Below are 14741 nucleotides of genomic sequence, written 5' to 3'. Positions count from 1 at the left end.
CAGAGTATGGCACACACAGGCAGGGTAGGGAAGGCAGAGTATGGCACACACAGGCAGGGTAGGGAAGGCAGAGCATGGCAGGTTTTTGCTGTACTACAACCATTAATATGGGTATGGTCATGTGATAACATGGGTGTGGTTTCAAGTGGGTGCAGTTTCAAAAAGGGGAGTGGTCAAAACTGGCTTCCATTATCGGCCCTCCACCACGTAGGTTGGAAAAATTCCGGCCCTCGGTACAACAGAAGTTGGACAGCACTGCTCTAATGTACTTGTACAGAGTAATCATGTCCCCTTGCAAGCACCTTTTTTCAAGAGAAAATAACCCCAACCTCGACAGTCTAACCCCATAGTTTAAATCTTCCATCCCCTTTACCTGTTGGGTTGCACATCTTTGTACTCTCCCTAGTTAATTAATATCCTTCTAAAGAACTGGATCCCAAAACTGCACCGCATACTCAAGGTGAGGCCTTACAGAAACCTATAAAGAGACAAAATTATGTTTTAATTCCTTGAGTCAATGCCCTTTTTTATACAAGACAGAGCTTTATTTGCTTTAGTAGCCACGGAATGACAGCCTGGAATTAGACAACTTGTTATCTACACAAAACCCCCAGATCCTACTCAATTATGTATACCCCCAACAAACTACAATTTAGTGTGGAACTCGCATTTTTATTATTTCTACCAAAGTGCATAATTTTGCACTTGTCAACATTGAACCTCATTTTTTATTATGCTGCCCAGTTTTCCAATTTTGTCAAATCGCTCTGCAAAGCGGCAGCATCCTGCATGGAACTTCATCAGAAAAAATAGAAACAGAACTTTGTATGCCCACCTCCAGGTCATTAATAAAGTTAAAAAGCAAAGGACCAAGGACTGACCCCTGCGGTACTCCACTAACACTGGTCCAATTAGAAAATGTTCCATTTACCACCACTCTTTGTAATCTATCCTTCAGCCAGTTCTCTATCCAAGTGCAAATATTACGTTCCAGGCCAATATCCCATAATTTTCATTAATCATTAACTTTCTGTGCAGTACTATATGAAATGCATTACCAAAGTCCAAGTGCTGACATCCACTGTCATCCCGAGTTAAGGTTCCTGCTCAAATCCTCATAAAAGGCGACTAAATTAGTCTGGATGATTTGTTATGCATAAAACCATGCTGGCACAAATTTATGGTATTGTGATTTGCAATGTATTCAAGTACCATATCCCTTATTGCCCCCTTCCTACCACTGATGTCAGACTAACAGGCATATACAGTAGTTTTAAGACTTTCAGTTTGCCAGACCTCAATGAATCCTGAAAAATTAAGTGAAGAGGTTTGGCAATCCCAAAGCTAAGCTTGTTTAGTACTCGTTGACCAACTTGACTCCCTGTGATAACAATGGTTCTGCTCATTCTTGCTTCATTTTTTACTATTTACAAATTTAAAAAATGATTTTGGATTCCTTTAACTCCTTATATTCCTAATAATTGAATTCCCCATAACCACAATCTGTTTAGGCCTATCTTTGCTCTCCTCCCCACGACTACTAGAGAATCAGGTCTCTTGGCCCCTATTTAGTACTGCCAGTCCAGAGTTCACCCTCTCATGTTCGTCACACAATTTGGCAAATTGTTGGAATGTGCAAACCCACGAAGCAGCCTCCCTTTTCCCCAGACTAGATTTTCTAACTGTTACCCAGCTGACTGTCTTATCATCCTGCTGCTGTTTTCCCCCCCCAACTATCTGACCCTGATCTGAGGTAAGCACTTTGGAACTCTTGTTCCAAATCTGCATACATGTGGCAGAGCGAGTCAGACCTTCAATCTTGCCGACATTCATTACAGGGGAAAAGATTTAATAACAAATGAACTTTTTTCAACCCCTTTTGTTTTTAACTCCACTTAGAACTCACTAACTCCTGTGTTTATAACTCCACTTACAGAGCAGTTAACCACTAGAGCAAGCTCCACTGCAGTCCCAGGGGTTTTATTTATACTGTCTTTTCAGGTGCAACTAACCAAACCCCACCCACCTCAAACTGAGGGAAATGTAACTACAGCTAAGTAATACAACTTCTGGCAAACTTGCTGTAAGCGATACAGCCCACCAAACTGTTATTTAGTGCCCAAACAGCAGAAAACATACTACAACAGTTAAATAAACAACACTACTTTAAAAATGGTTAATAAAATATACTTCTCCTTTTTTGTTAGTAACCAAACAATCCATAATATCATCTTCTCTTCTATCATATCAATAAAGGTGAGAGAACAGGACTGATGTTTTGCTTAATATATTTGGACACCCCTTTATATTATCAAAAATGTATTATCTTCTCAAAACTACTATTATTTTATAACAGATGTGAATTAACAGGAATACATGGTGATGCAAGTGAATGTGCCCAAAGCTGGTTTCTTGCTCCTGTCATGGAAAAAATGTGGTTCAGGGAGACTGAAGCTACTCCATGTTTGGTCCTTGCAAAGTAGATAACTAGTATACAACTGTGACTGTTTTGTTAGCATAAGTTATATGGTGGGAAGTGGAGTTAATCTGTGCACTGATAAGCTAATAACCTTGCAAGGACCAAACATGGAGTAACTTCAGTCTCGCAGTTTGACCTGTTTAGCTCAAGATTAAAACTAGTATGTTTAGCCCAAGCCCACTTTAAAGGATCAGTAATACCTAAAACCTAGTGTTTTTTTAAATAATTAAAATATAATGTACTGTTGCTTTGCACTGGTAAAACCGGTATGTTTGCTTTAGAAACACTACTATAGTTTATATACATAAGCTGCTGTACGGCGATTCAGTAGAAAAGGCTTAGGTTACCTACATAGCATAACTGCACCTAAACAGCAACAAAAAAATGAGAGTTTAAAAGGAAAGTATGACTTAGCAAGTACAATTTGGACAAGGCCTTTTAACTTTTTTCCACAAAAAAATACTAATAGGCTATCATATTGAAGCATTAAGGCAGCACACCAAAAAATAGCCCAACCTTTTGGGGGTTGTACCTTGCCATCTTTTGGAGATGATTATTATTATTATTATTATTATTAACATTTATTTATAAAGCGCCAACATATTCTGCAGCGCTGTACAATAAGTGGGTTTCATACATTGGACATACAGAGTAACATATAAAGCAATCAATAACCGATACAAGAGGTGAAGAGGGCCCTGCCCAAAAGAGCTTACAATCTGGGAATAATAAGCTACAGATAATGATCTGAAACATGTTGTGCACTGCACAATAAACTAAAATGACATGAGAGCTGGAATTGGTTCTCCAGAGTAAACCAGGTTAGAAGCACTACTGTTACAGAAAAGTTATTGTAATTTGCAGAATAATTCCAGCAATAGTGGAAGCAATACCATCATCTTCCACTAGTTGGAGCTCTTGAGTTTTACTTAGAAATTGATGCTGACTCCGTAAGGGCAAGAGTGAAGCCCTTTAAAGATAAAAATACCACAATCGGTTAAAAAATATAGTATTTAGCAATTAAGTAAAACCTGCTAGGTGTGAAATAGCAGCAAAGCAAACACTGTTTAGGTGAAAGCTAAATTTCAGAAGCATGGGAAAGGCATATACACAGAATCAGGTCAAACATAAAATTCTTTGGGACACTCCCCCATCCCCCAAGTTGTTCTGGAGAAGTGTGTTCACCCTGAAATGTGCATGCCCTCTGTGTCTTGCCAAATAAACAGGAGAATTTGATTTATATTTGCTTGTGAATTTCTGTGGAGCGGTTTGCATTTTAGCTGTGGTGTGACAGTATAACAGTCTGTACTGTATCAGTGAGATGTATTTGTAGCAAGAGGAAAACCTATATATCCCTTCTATGTAAATTATCTCCTAAACCGCTCTCTAGAAAAGATGCAATTCAGTTTTGTGTCCCAAGAACCTTGTGGAGGACAAAATGTCCGCCCACCACCATTCCATTCCCACCCACATTCAGTGTAAGGAAGAAGAACCCTCTCTGACCTGGCATTGCAAAGGTTTGAAACCAGGTTATAGGCTAAATACATATACTGCTTCAAACACTGCTTTAATTCATGTCTATAATACAGAGGTTGTGCTTATTTTATGTATTGGGTGCTCCCTACTTTATCAGAGGCCCTGGCACTTAGGATTCTGGAGATAAAATGGTGACTGTGGGTTGCAATTCCCTGTTTCTATAGTTCTGTGGCAGGCACAGCAGCAGTTTGGAGAATGCTCCATAGGGGGTGTTACTGTACCTTCTCAGGGTGCATGTGTGTGATAAGATGGTTTAGGGAAAGAGCCAGAGCTTTCTTTAAGCAGCTTATGTGATGCTATATTGGTTGAGAGGCTGTTACCTGTCAGCTCAGTGTGGAATTAGAGGTTGGTAGGATAAGATGACATGGACGGTTATGCCATACATTAAAATATTGTTGTAATTAGTTAAAAAAAAGAAATGTTTTAATTAAAACATGAAATAAGCTGCAGAACATCAGTGCTACTGCTGAATGAATGCTTTACTGCCGTGTTTGATTCTTTAGGCTTTTATGGATGCGTAAGCCACACCATGGCCAGGCAGAAGCTGTCTCCCTGATGGTCAGTATTGAACAAAAAAGGAAATGTGAATTTCAGCTTTGCCCTCCCTGTGTGCAGCTGGAGCCCTTCTCCTCTCGGCGCGCCTCCTCTCAGTGCTAGTTACAAAGAAGCTATTTTAGGACGCTTTATAAACCAGAGATGGTCCAGGGTGCGCCTTTCCTCCCCAGAGACTGCAAATCCGCTTTGGGTAAATGTTCCTATAAACACAGTTGTGTTGTGCCAAGGGAGGGTTTATCTCCCTCTTTTATTCCTGTAGCAGAGTAGCTAGGATTTTCTGCCTTTCTCACTGTGCCTTTTTATTTCTTGCTTTCTTATTGTTCTTCTCACCTTGTTTTCTCCACCCCTCCTTCCCTGTACTCCCAGCTTCTCTAGTTTCATTCCCCTCCCCCTCTAGTTATCATGTTTTACTCCTCATACATCATCTCCTCCTATTATAAATATGCCCTCTAACCATATATCTCGTCATTCATGTCTGACCAGTCCGTCTCCATGGAAACACTGAGCCCTCCACCCCTTTCTTACCCTCCCCCATGTCAGGAGGAGGCTGGGGATCAGGGAAAGTTTCCATAGCAGCCATCTGACATGACATCTCACCACTCCCCTGGCACCAGTTCCTGTGGCAACGTGCCCAGAGCCTCTCCTACTCTCTTTCTCCTATGAACTGTAACAGCAACACTTAACCCTTTCACTGGCAAACATGCATTGTACATGATACTGAATCTGCAATGCTATAGTAATGCAATGTGTAATTTACAGTAAGCATTCATCTGGAAACAGACTGTTAGCAAATGCTTAACTATGATTATGATACTTTGTCATTCTTTCTCAATGATGTACTTTGAAGGCCGTAGGCATTATAAACAAGATAATATGGTAATGGCATTTCCCTTTCCTTGCTGTGGTGCCATTGCACTTTACCATAGAGAGGAACTGGAAGTCTCTGTTTCATTTTGTTTTATCTCAAAAGCAGTTTGAGACCTTTGCTACAGGCTGTGTCCTCCTATTACTCTTATGCAGTAATAAAGGAGGGGCTCAGCACTTTGGCTCTCAGTGGTTGCTGGGAGCTGTAGATCAGCAATAGCTGGAGGGATGCAGGTTGGATAATTCTGAATTACAGTATTAGAACATATAAGAGGGTGGCAGAAGAGGCACGTTCCTAGGTGCAACAGTGATAAGGGGGCGCTAGCCTGTCTGCTTACCCCTAGTTCAGAGTCCTGAGGGATCTTGGATGCATGCATATTTTTGCAATTCTCTCTGCTCCTGCCCCTCATCACTCTCCCTGTGGCTGTGATCAAGGATTGGTTGCCTCTGGGTGGCCTTCTAGCTTGGCCGAGCACTGGATGGCAGTGTTGCAAGATGCATTGAAGGAAGCATGCATTGTAAGAATTGGTTGGATATCTGTACAAGCTGGCTACACATTTGTCGTTCTGACCAACTGTCCCAGTCTAGATCTGTTGAATCACTAATTGCAACCGTCAGTCTGATATATAGTTGCTATTTTTTTGTATTTTTTAATTTTGGCCAATGAAATGCTCTTACCGGACAGACTAACAATTTCCTAATTGTATTTCTGTAATTAAATCTGGTATACAAAAACTTGCTGTTATATTTCACAAGTACATGTCCAAAGCCCAATTACATTGCCAAATGGTGGCACTCCGGTTCTTGGTGAAAGTGATGGAATTGTAGTTGCTGTTGTGCACATTTATACAAGCATATATCTGCAGAAGGTGTATTAAATTGTCCATACTTAAAATTATACATAGCTTAAAGCTTTATGGGATATATAGATTTGTATATAAAATAATACGTTTGTAATTTATTGGTGGAATATTAGCAGTGATAGTATTCTGTAATATCACATTCTGACATTTAAGTAGAACCTAGTCCCACAATGGCATCCTGCAGGTACTGTGGAAATGATGCTGGGTAGGATAATTTCCTCCTCCTCCTCCTATAAAGACTGCTCATGCTCATTGGTTTCTTTTACAGAGGCATTTTCTAGCCCAACAGTAGGTTGAACAGTGAAAATGATTTCTGCCATCTAACTAAGCAGATAGCTATGTTCTTTGGCAATGGATAGCTCATTAGCTCTTGTAATTACATTGCAAATCTACTTACTGGAAAGGGCACATTAAGACATTTATATAAGAAATGCCTATAATTTAAATTAAGCAGTTGTCCATTATCATTTCTTTAAAGTATAATTTATACTTGTTTGTCTCCTGATAATTTTCCTCCCTCGTGTTATCATTTCTTGACCCTCTTATACAGCACTAATCTGTTTCTGTCGTCTTGTTAGCTGCCTTTACCCAACATAATAATGCACTTTCAGTGACTGCTTTGTTTTGTATTATCATCATCCCTTAGAACTGTTCAGTTTCACAGACCCTTCCAGTGTATCATCTCACCCCCCACTCCACCCCCAAAAAAGAGAGGAGGGGGAGCCTTTATTCAACCCAAAGAGAGAGGAGCAAACTGCAGAAACAGAGAAGAAGGTAGAATAACCTTGGCTAGAAAGGAAATGTGAGAGGAGAACAGTAACTGAGAGCTGACAGATACCAACGAAATTACATCTGGAAGAAACTGGAAGAGAAGATAGAAATAGGCAGAGGTAAGGGAAGGAAAGAGAGAAGAGGCAGATAGTAACATAGTAAAAAAAAAAATTACCTTTTTTTTTAAAAAAAAAAAATAATTCAAAGAGCAAGGCATGGAATGTACGTTATAGCCTAAGGCTATTTTGGAGTATTAAGGGAAATACTCAAAGGGGAAAGTCTGGGCAAAATCTACAGTGATAATAGAAAAAGGAGCAAATGCTGGGCTGCTTTTTGGACTATTGAGCACAGACACACATGGTGGTAGAAGCTAGAACATGAATATAAGATTGTATACATATAATGTGTACATTTTTATTATTATTTACAAGAAACACTGATAGGTTAAGTATGTTTCAGTCCATTGGTTGTACATTTAAGTATACCATTACACCTGCTAATTGAATGAACATATATGATATGGCTGTGTAACTCATTTTTATAAATGATTATAGATGCACTTTTTACAGTTAAAGGATGGATATATGGTGTTTATACTGTATTCTGATATACTTATTTTTGATAGGAAATTACAGATTGATGGGTACCTTCCATTTTACTGGAAATTGTTTTTAATATCTGTTTTAATGTGTTTTTTTCTAACTATTGAGGTAAGAATATATTTATTTGCATTATAATTGTGTCTGCCTCTTATGAAAAGAGTACAATTATTAATAAAGTTGATTTTGGGGTGGTGGTCTGTGCTGTTTTGCATAATCTGACACACCCATCACATCTGTATGCTGGTATTAATGAAAATAAGGTGTCATTGGACATATCTGTTACATATGTACTTGCCATCTGTCTGTGAAACTGTACACTGGTCCATCTGTCTTCTAACTGCGGCAACCCTGAGCATACCAGTGCTTAATGACATATCAGTCACCTGTATAATATTGATGAACTGACCTCTTATTTGTATGCTTATATAAGCTCCCATCTTCGTATTTAGAACACTGTTCTTCTAATTGTTGCTTTCATTTCAGGCTTGTTTGTAGACAGAGGAACCTAGTTCTATACCTGGTTCTTGTCTCTGTTAATAAACACTGATCAACTTGGAATCTTGTTTATAGGTGCATTAATTTTTTAGATTTGACAGCTGACATTGTATATTAACTTCTAATAAAATGTGTATTCCTTAGCCTAATCTGATGGCATATGTGCAGCTTGGTTATATTTTAGTGTACAGCTAGGATGCAACCTTTTTTTTATTGTAATACCTGTACACTACTTGTCATTGAGGTAAAATAATTTAAGGTCACCTTTTTTTGCAGCTGCTGCTAGATTATGGGTTTTTAAAGCCAATCTTCATAGATTAAGTTACTTGGTCACCGAGCTTGTTTTTTTAGACAAAATGTATAGAAAATGACCTATGCCTAAATCAACAAGTGGAACTGGAACCTACTTCCCTTGCAACCACACACCCTTAGAAGACATAAACCTGATTAAATTATCCTGCAGATTACAAAAAAGCTTTCATCTCCCAAACTGCATCCAGTCAAGTATAAAACACACATGCCCAAACCCTAATTCCAAATAAGAAAAAGTTTTACATTGTACAACTAAACTGTACAACTCCCATGTCACAAATGGCATTATGTGTCGATCCCAAGTCTGTATATAGACACCCAAGACCGAATATCATGACATTGTTCTGAAGGAAACAAACCAAGGGATGAAGAGCAAAAGGACTAAAGTTCATTGTGTAACTACAAAATGGGAAGTCATGGACATTATAGAAGTGTCAAATATTTTAAGGTTGCTTTAGCTGTGCTATATTTGGTGTTTGGCTAGCCAAAAGTCACCAACCAAAGTCTCTGTTACATTCACATATGCTATGGTCAAATTTAATGGGAGCCAGTTAACCTGCCTGTATGTTTTTGGAGTGTGAGAGGAAACCATAGTACCCAAGTAAGCACAGAAAGAACATACAAACTGCACATATATGGTGTTTCAATGTGTACAGCCTTAAAAAGGAGGAATTTTCCCTGTGGCATTGACATCAGTGTCTTTCAGACAAATGAGGGTCAGAAAGATGGTGCCATTATCTTACACATACTAATCTCTTATATCTCTTAGAAATGTGATCTGCAAACATGGTCCACTCATGAGTAACAGGTGGCAGCTTTATGCATTGTGGCATTGTGGGGTCTTAAGTTTTCCACATAAATAATACAGTTCCCTATACGGTATTTGCATTCCTATAATTCAGATTATCTGTCTGTCACCTCATCTTAAGTATAGGATGCAAAACTGCATGACTCAGATGAACCATTACGGACTGACAAAGTAACATAGAGATGTGTCTCTTTCCCTGTCTTGGGATGGAAATTTCCGGTATGAAACTAAAGAATTAGAATATTCCTGGCAGTGATGAAATGTAAATACAGGACTGCACAGAAGGTTGTGATGTATAAAATAATATACTTTAAATTTATGCATGCACTGGTCCATATGGACTAACTCTTGTGTGTTCTGTAAGTGCTTCCTACAGAAAAGAAGGCTTCTGTGCATTGTTTCCTCTTTAAAATGTTTCTTCTTAAAGGGGATGTAAAGCCTCTTAAAAACTTTTTTTAAATAGACATCGCAAGAGACTGGCATCACCAATATGAGTCAATCGGTTAGTGTATGGTGGAACTCTGGCATTTACAAAGAGCTTGACTAGGGTATCTTCTCTTTCTGTAGACCCAGTAATAAATTAAGAAGACTTTGGTTTCTGACCATCAGAAGTCTGGTCATCTCTTGTGCTGGCTGATTAATGGTGTGAATATGAGAGGTTTTGAACAAAATAATAAGTAATAGAAGTTAAAAATAGCAAAAAAAAAGTGTAGCCTCTTAGAAAAATAGCTGGCTGCCCAGGTAAGTGACCCCCATTTAAAAACTGAAAAGAGTAAGAAGCAGAGGGCATATAATCCAATAACAAAAAAAAAAAAGACCAAGTTGAAAAGTTGCTAATATAGGCCATTCTATAACATACTAAAAGTTAACTTAAAGTGAACTACACCTTTAAATGTTTATCGAATTTCAGTCTTGAAATGAAAGCTATGCACATGTTAGCAATGTTTGCAGCTACACAGTCTAGGGATTTCTACTAAATACAGTAGCACTGTGGCATTACAAATGTTTACCTATGTGTGTGGCCTTGTCATCCTGCTTTCACTCTGTCATCACCATCTCTCACTTAGGGCTGTAATGCACAGTGCTACTTGCCACTGCTAAAAAATGCCAGAAGACACCCTGCCATGGACAATACTGGGAATAGTATTTGCTAAAACACACATAGAGACTGTTATCAGTATTGTACATTTTCTAGCTGCAACAAGAAGCTCCATGTGTCATTGCCCTTAGTGTATCTTTGTCACCCCTGTAATAGTAATTAATTATAAACTGTTTTTTTCCAGCAGACGTGTTTTATGTCTGTGTAAATCTATGCCTCGGTAGGAAGTAAATACATTTATGCAAATAACAATAACTGATCCTAAGGCCAGTACTGGTTTGTTCCAAACAATGCTTAATGAACACTTAATAACCTTGTAGTTCCACTGCAGTTTTTTTTTTCTTTTTTGCAGCTTTTAGTTCCTCTTTGGCATTTGGGCCACTTGTTTTCTCAATCAGTAAAAATAGCTTAAGACACATAAAAATTAGGCCCTTTTCTGTGCCGTATATGTGTCCAAAGACAGGACTGGATTCTGCCTGGCAGGTGGATTCTAATTATGTAATTGCACACAAATATGAAGTGGAGGGGTTCAAATCAGAAAACACTGCATATTAAGCCAACTTTCCCACTAGCTCTATAATATCCAGAACAGAAATATTTATACTTTTCAGATATCGCTTATAGGATGGCATTTCAGGAATATCTAGAAGAACAAAGAAACAACCATGTGAAATGTTACACCAAATTTGATTTAGACTAGCACTGTCACCCACCTCTTCCAAGACCCACAGTTTGGAATCCTGTGCTGTAACTTCAGTGCAGTTCAGCAGGTCCACAAGGCTTAATCTTTGATTTCTCATGCAAATATAATTCCTTATTATATATTTATACTTTTCTCAGATAGTGTACAAACTGTCTTGTTCTACATGAGCTATGATAAGCTTCAAATGGGTCTTTGAGAATCAAGCCAATGAAAGAACATTAGTTGTTTCAATAAATTCCAAATTGATACCGGTACCATATGAAGGAGAGATTTTAGCCAACTGTATATGAGTTTAGACCAGATTATGCCCTTGCACTACCCCATCCCAATACTCACAAACTCTGTGTGGACAGGATGGTGGCAAGTTTTGAGCAAGGTATACAAAAAAACATTGCAAACTGAAATTCAAATGGCCAAACTGCACTGTTTCACAGTATGTAATTGGACAGGCTTTTGCCAGTTTAATTTATGGTTTGAGACAGAATTTCTATATCCGTATGTTGGGAGGTAAAAAGAGAATGTTAAGATGCTTCTGAGGTTCCAAAGTTACATTAAAGGTCATTGTTTGTGTAAAAATAATTTTTGCAGTTGCAGCAGGACCTCGATGCCCAAACTCTTTTGCATCATACTTCAGCATTAAACAGTCTCCTTTTAACCCTAAGAACAACAGAGCCAGCTGCTGCACTGATAGATGGGATCACAGCCAAGTACTATAGCACAGTGCCTTTGCAATGGTGCAGGTAAGGCAGCATACTTTTACATGTTTTTATTTGTCTATCATTTACATTTAACCCTGCCCTAGTGGATTTTAGGAGCTTACAATCTAAAGTTCATATCTCAGTCACACAACAAGGACAATTTTATCAGGAGCCAGTTAACCTGCCCAGAGTCGGACTAGGATGTGCAAATCCCAAGGGGCTGCTACCCAGGGCCGCCATCAGGGGGGCACAGGGGGTAGAGTCGTCCCGGGCCCGGACGATTTTAACTTTAAAAGGGGGCCCGGCTGTGCTACAGTTTTCTTAGTAGCTTGGGCCCCCTTAAATCAATTCCGGGCCCTGTCTTTGGTGGTCAGCGGGTGATCCTATTGGTCACCCCCCTGTGCGTACATGCACGTCAGCGGGTGGCTACCAATGTACTAGGGGGGCCCTGCTGGCTACCAATGAACTGGGGGGGGAGGGCTGCTGGCTACCAATGAACTGGGGGGGGGGGGGCGCTGCTGGCTACCAATGTACTGGGGGGGGGCACTGCTGGCTACCAATGTACTAGGGGGTGGGCCCTGCTGGCTACCAATGTCTCATGTCTGGGAGTCCTTTGTACTGGTGGAAGGGGGGCCCGTGATTTCTGATGGCGGCCCTGCTGCTACCCCAGGTGCCCCCACATCCCCTCTTGGGCCCTCATAGCCCACCAGCCCCTTCCCCTCCCTGTGCACCTTATACTTATTACCTTACCTTATATTATTACATGGGGTTTTGTTCCTGAGCCAATTTGTATGGAAAGGGAGTTTGGGCCTCTACTGAAAAATACATTACCACAAAAGAAAATAATGACACACAATTACAAAGGACCATCTATTTCAAGCTCCAGCATGAAGACATCTATAGAAAAAATAAAAATGAGGAACAAGTCACTATGCAAACATGAATCATGATTTGTAAAAAAAAGAAACTTTAAATGCTGTTAAATAAAGTGTCTACCATCAGGCCTCTTATTATTGGGCTGTAATCTTCTAATCTAAATAATCAGATTAAATAAATACTTTCATGAAGAAAAGCTAGATATTTTGGAAGGTTGTCTACTTAAATGTGTTGCAATTTTCTTCTTTTAGGTGAGATTGCTAAATTGTAAGTTGATATTGGTAAGGTGCGAATGTACTGCTTATAAAATAAATAGATTTTTAAGAAAAAGTTTGTTAAATTGGACTAGTTGATGGTGGGGTTATCAATTATGTACCAGAGAAATGCAAAACTTCCATTTCTAGGACTACAGTAACTTATCAAACTCTATACTACTGAAGTACAAGTCTGTGTTATTGAGACATCACAATCCACTTGGCCATGTACACCCCACACTGGGCCTCACCTTGCAGCTGTGCTACAATAGGGATGCCTTCAAGTCTGTGTTGCAGCACTTTAAGCTTTTGCTAAGACACAGGGCTGCTTACTCTGAAAAAAAAAGCAGCATTCCTCGAAACATGTCTGGGCAGCACCATCAATTGAGGATGTATCATTTCACTCCCAGCACACCAGCTTGGTGCGTGAGCCGAGCAGAAAATAATGATAGATTATAATGGTCTATTAATTCTGTGATTTGGCTCCTGAGCCGGGGCTTAAAAAATAAATAAATAAATGGAACAATTTTAGCGGGCAGTTTATATAGATTGTGAATTGGACTGGCACCACATGGGCCAACGTCCTAATATCAGATAAATCATCCTGTTGGAAATTTGCAACATATCTGTATTACACTGATGCTGTGGATCATTACCCAATCTGATCATTTGGGTTACTCATTGAAAGTGTGGGTAGCATGTAAAATCATCAATGGGACAAAATGGCAGATGCTTACTTTGCCAATGGGTGTACTTCAGGCCCAAACTGGGATTCAAAAAGTCCCTGGCATTTCAGCTCCACAGTTTATGGCAGGGAACCCCAACCTTTTTTACCCACAAGCCACATTCAAATGTAAAAAGAGCCGGGGAACAAAACAAGCATGAAAAAAATGTTCCTGGGCCTGGACAATGATTCAAAATAGGCCCTGGCATTTAAAGTACACAGAGGCCCAAACAGCCCCCCACCAGCCCAATAAATAATGACTATGGCATTTTACAGCAGCCTCCACATTGCCAATCTGGGCCTTTTTGGAAAATTCTTCTTTTGGCAGTACACCTGATTTTATGTAGCCAAAACTTGCTTCCAATAAAATAATATGCACCACCTTTAAGGCCACAGGGAGTAACAACCAAGGGTTTGGTGAGCAACCTGTTGGTCATGGCCTACTGCTTCTTACAGCAGCCCCTCTGGTGTTTTCTAGAATCTACTTATTGACATGTCCTGCTATCCTTTAAGTTTCATTTGATATTTGAGACCTATGTGCATTGCTGGCATGATAAGGGCAATGGCATTAGGGCACACAACAACCTAATAATAGTAGTTACTCTGTGGTAACAGTACTGTCATGTAGTTCTCTTAACTTTGCACGTAAATACTAGTTAGGCTGCAACAGGAATGCAAACTCTGTGAATCAGATGATGAGTAACCTAAGTTAATTTTTTGACACACCTACAAGAGTGCCTGTTGCTTTATGATTGGCAGTTTCTTAAGGAGGCTGATAAGTCTGTATTAGGTGCTGTGCTCATTTTTAGGCTATGCATGTCACTACTTGCTTCCACAGTTTGGTGTTAGGTTAAATGTTAAGAAGGCTCAGGGAAAGCACAAACTTTTGCAATATGAAGGACAATGTGAATGATTATCTGTCGCCAGATAAAAAATATAAAATACTTGCTTTAGCTATAATAGACAAAGAGGTTACTTATTTAAACTTGCTAGGTGTGCAGCTCAAGGTACAAAAATAGGGGTATGTGTACCCATTAAAACACCATACACAGCTGCATAAGCCAGCTCTTAGGAGAGTATTTATTAACACTGGAGACAAACC

The 14741-nt window shown here is 39.4% G+C and overlaps 1 non-coding gene across 1 annotated transcript in view; it reads left to right on the top strand.

Moving 5' to 3' along the window:
* Positions 1 to 8228, top strand: part of pde6d — a 28118-nt gene extending 19890 nt beyond the window's left edge. Inside the window, exon 11 of the transcript XR_001924644.2 lies at positions 6944 to 8228. This is a non-coding gene — a transcript (phosphodiesterase 6D). The remainder of the gene's footprint in view (positions 1 to 6943) is intronic.
* Positions 8229 to 14741: the final 6513 nt, after the last annotated feature.

This window comes from Xenopus tropicalis, chromosome 5, assembly GCF_000004195.4.
Source record: "Xenopus tropicalis strain Nigerian chromosome 5, UCB_Xtro_10.0, whole genome shotgun sequence".
Taxonomy (NCBI): domain Eukaryota; kingdom Metazoa; phylum Chordata; class Amphibia; order Anura; family Pipidae; genus Xenopus; species Xenopus tropicalis.
This window is presented reverse-complemented; position numbering and strand designations above follow the sequence as displayed.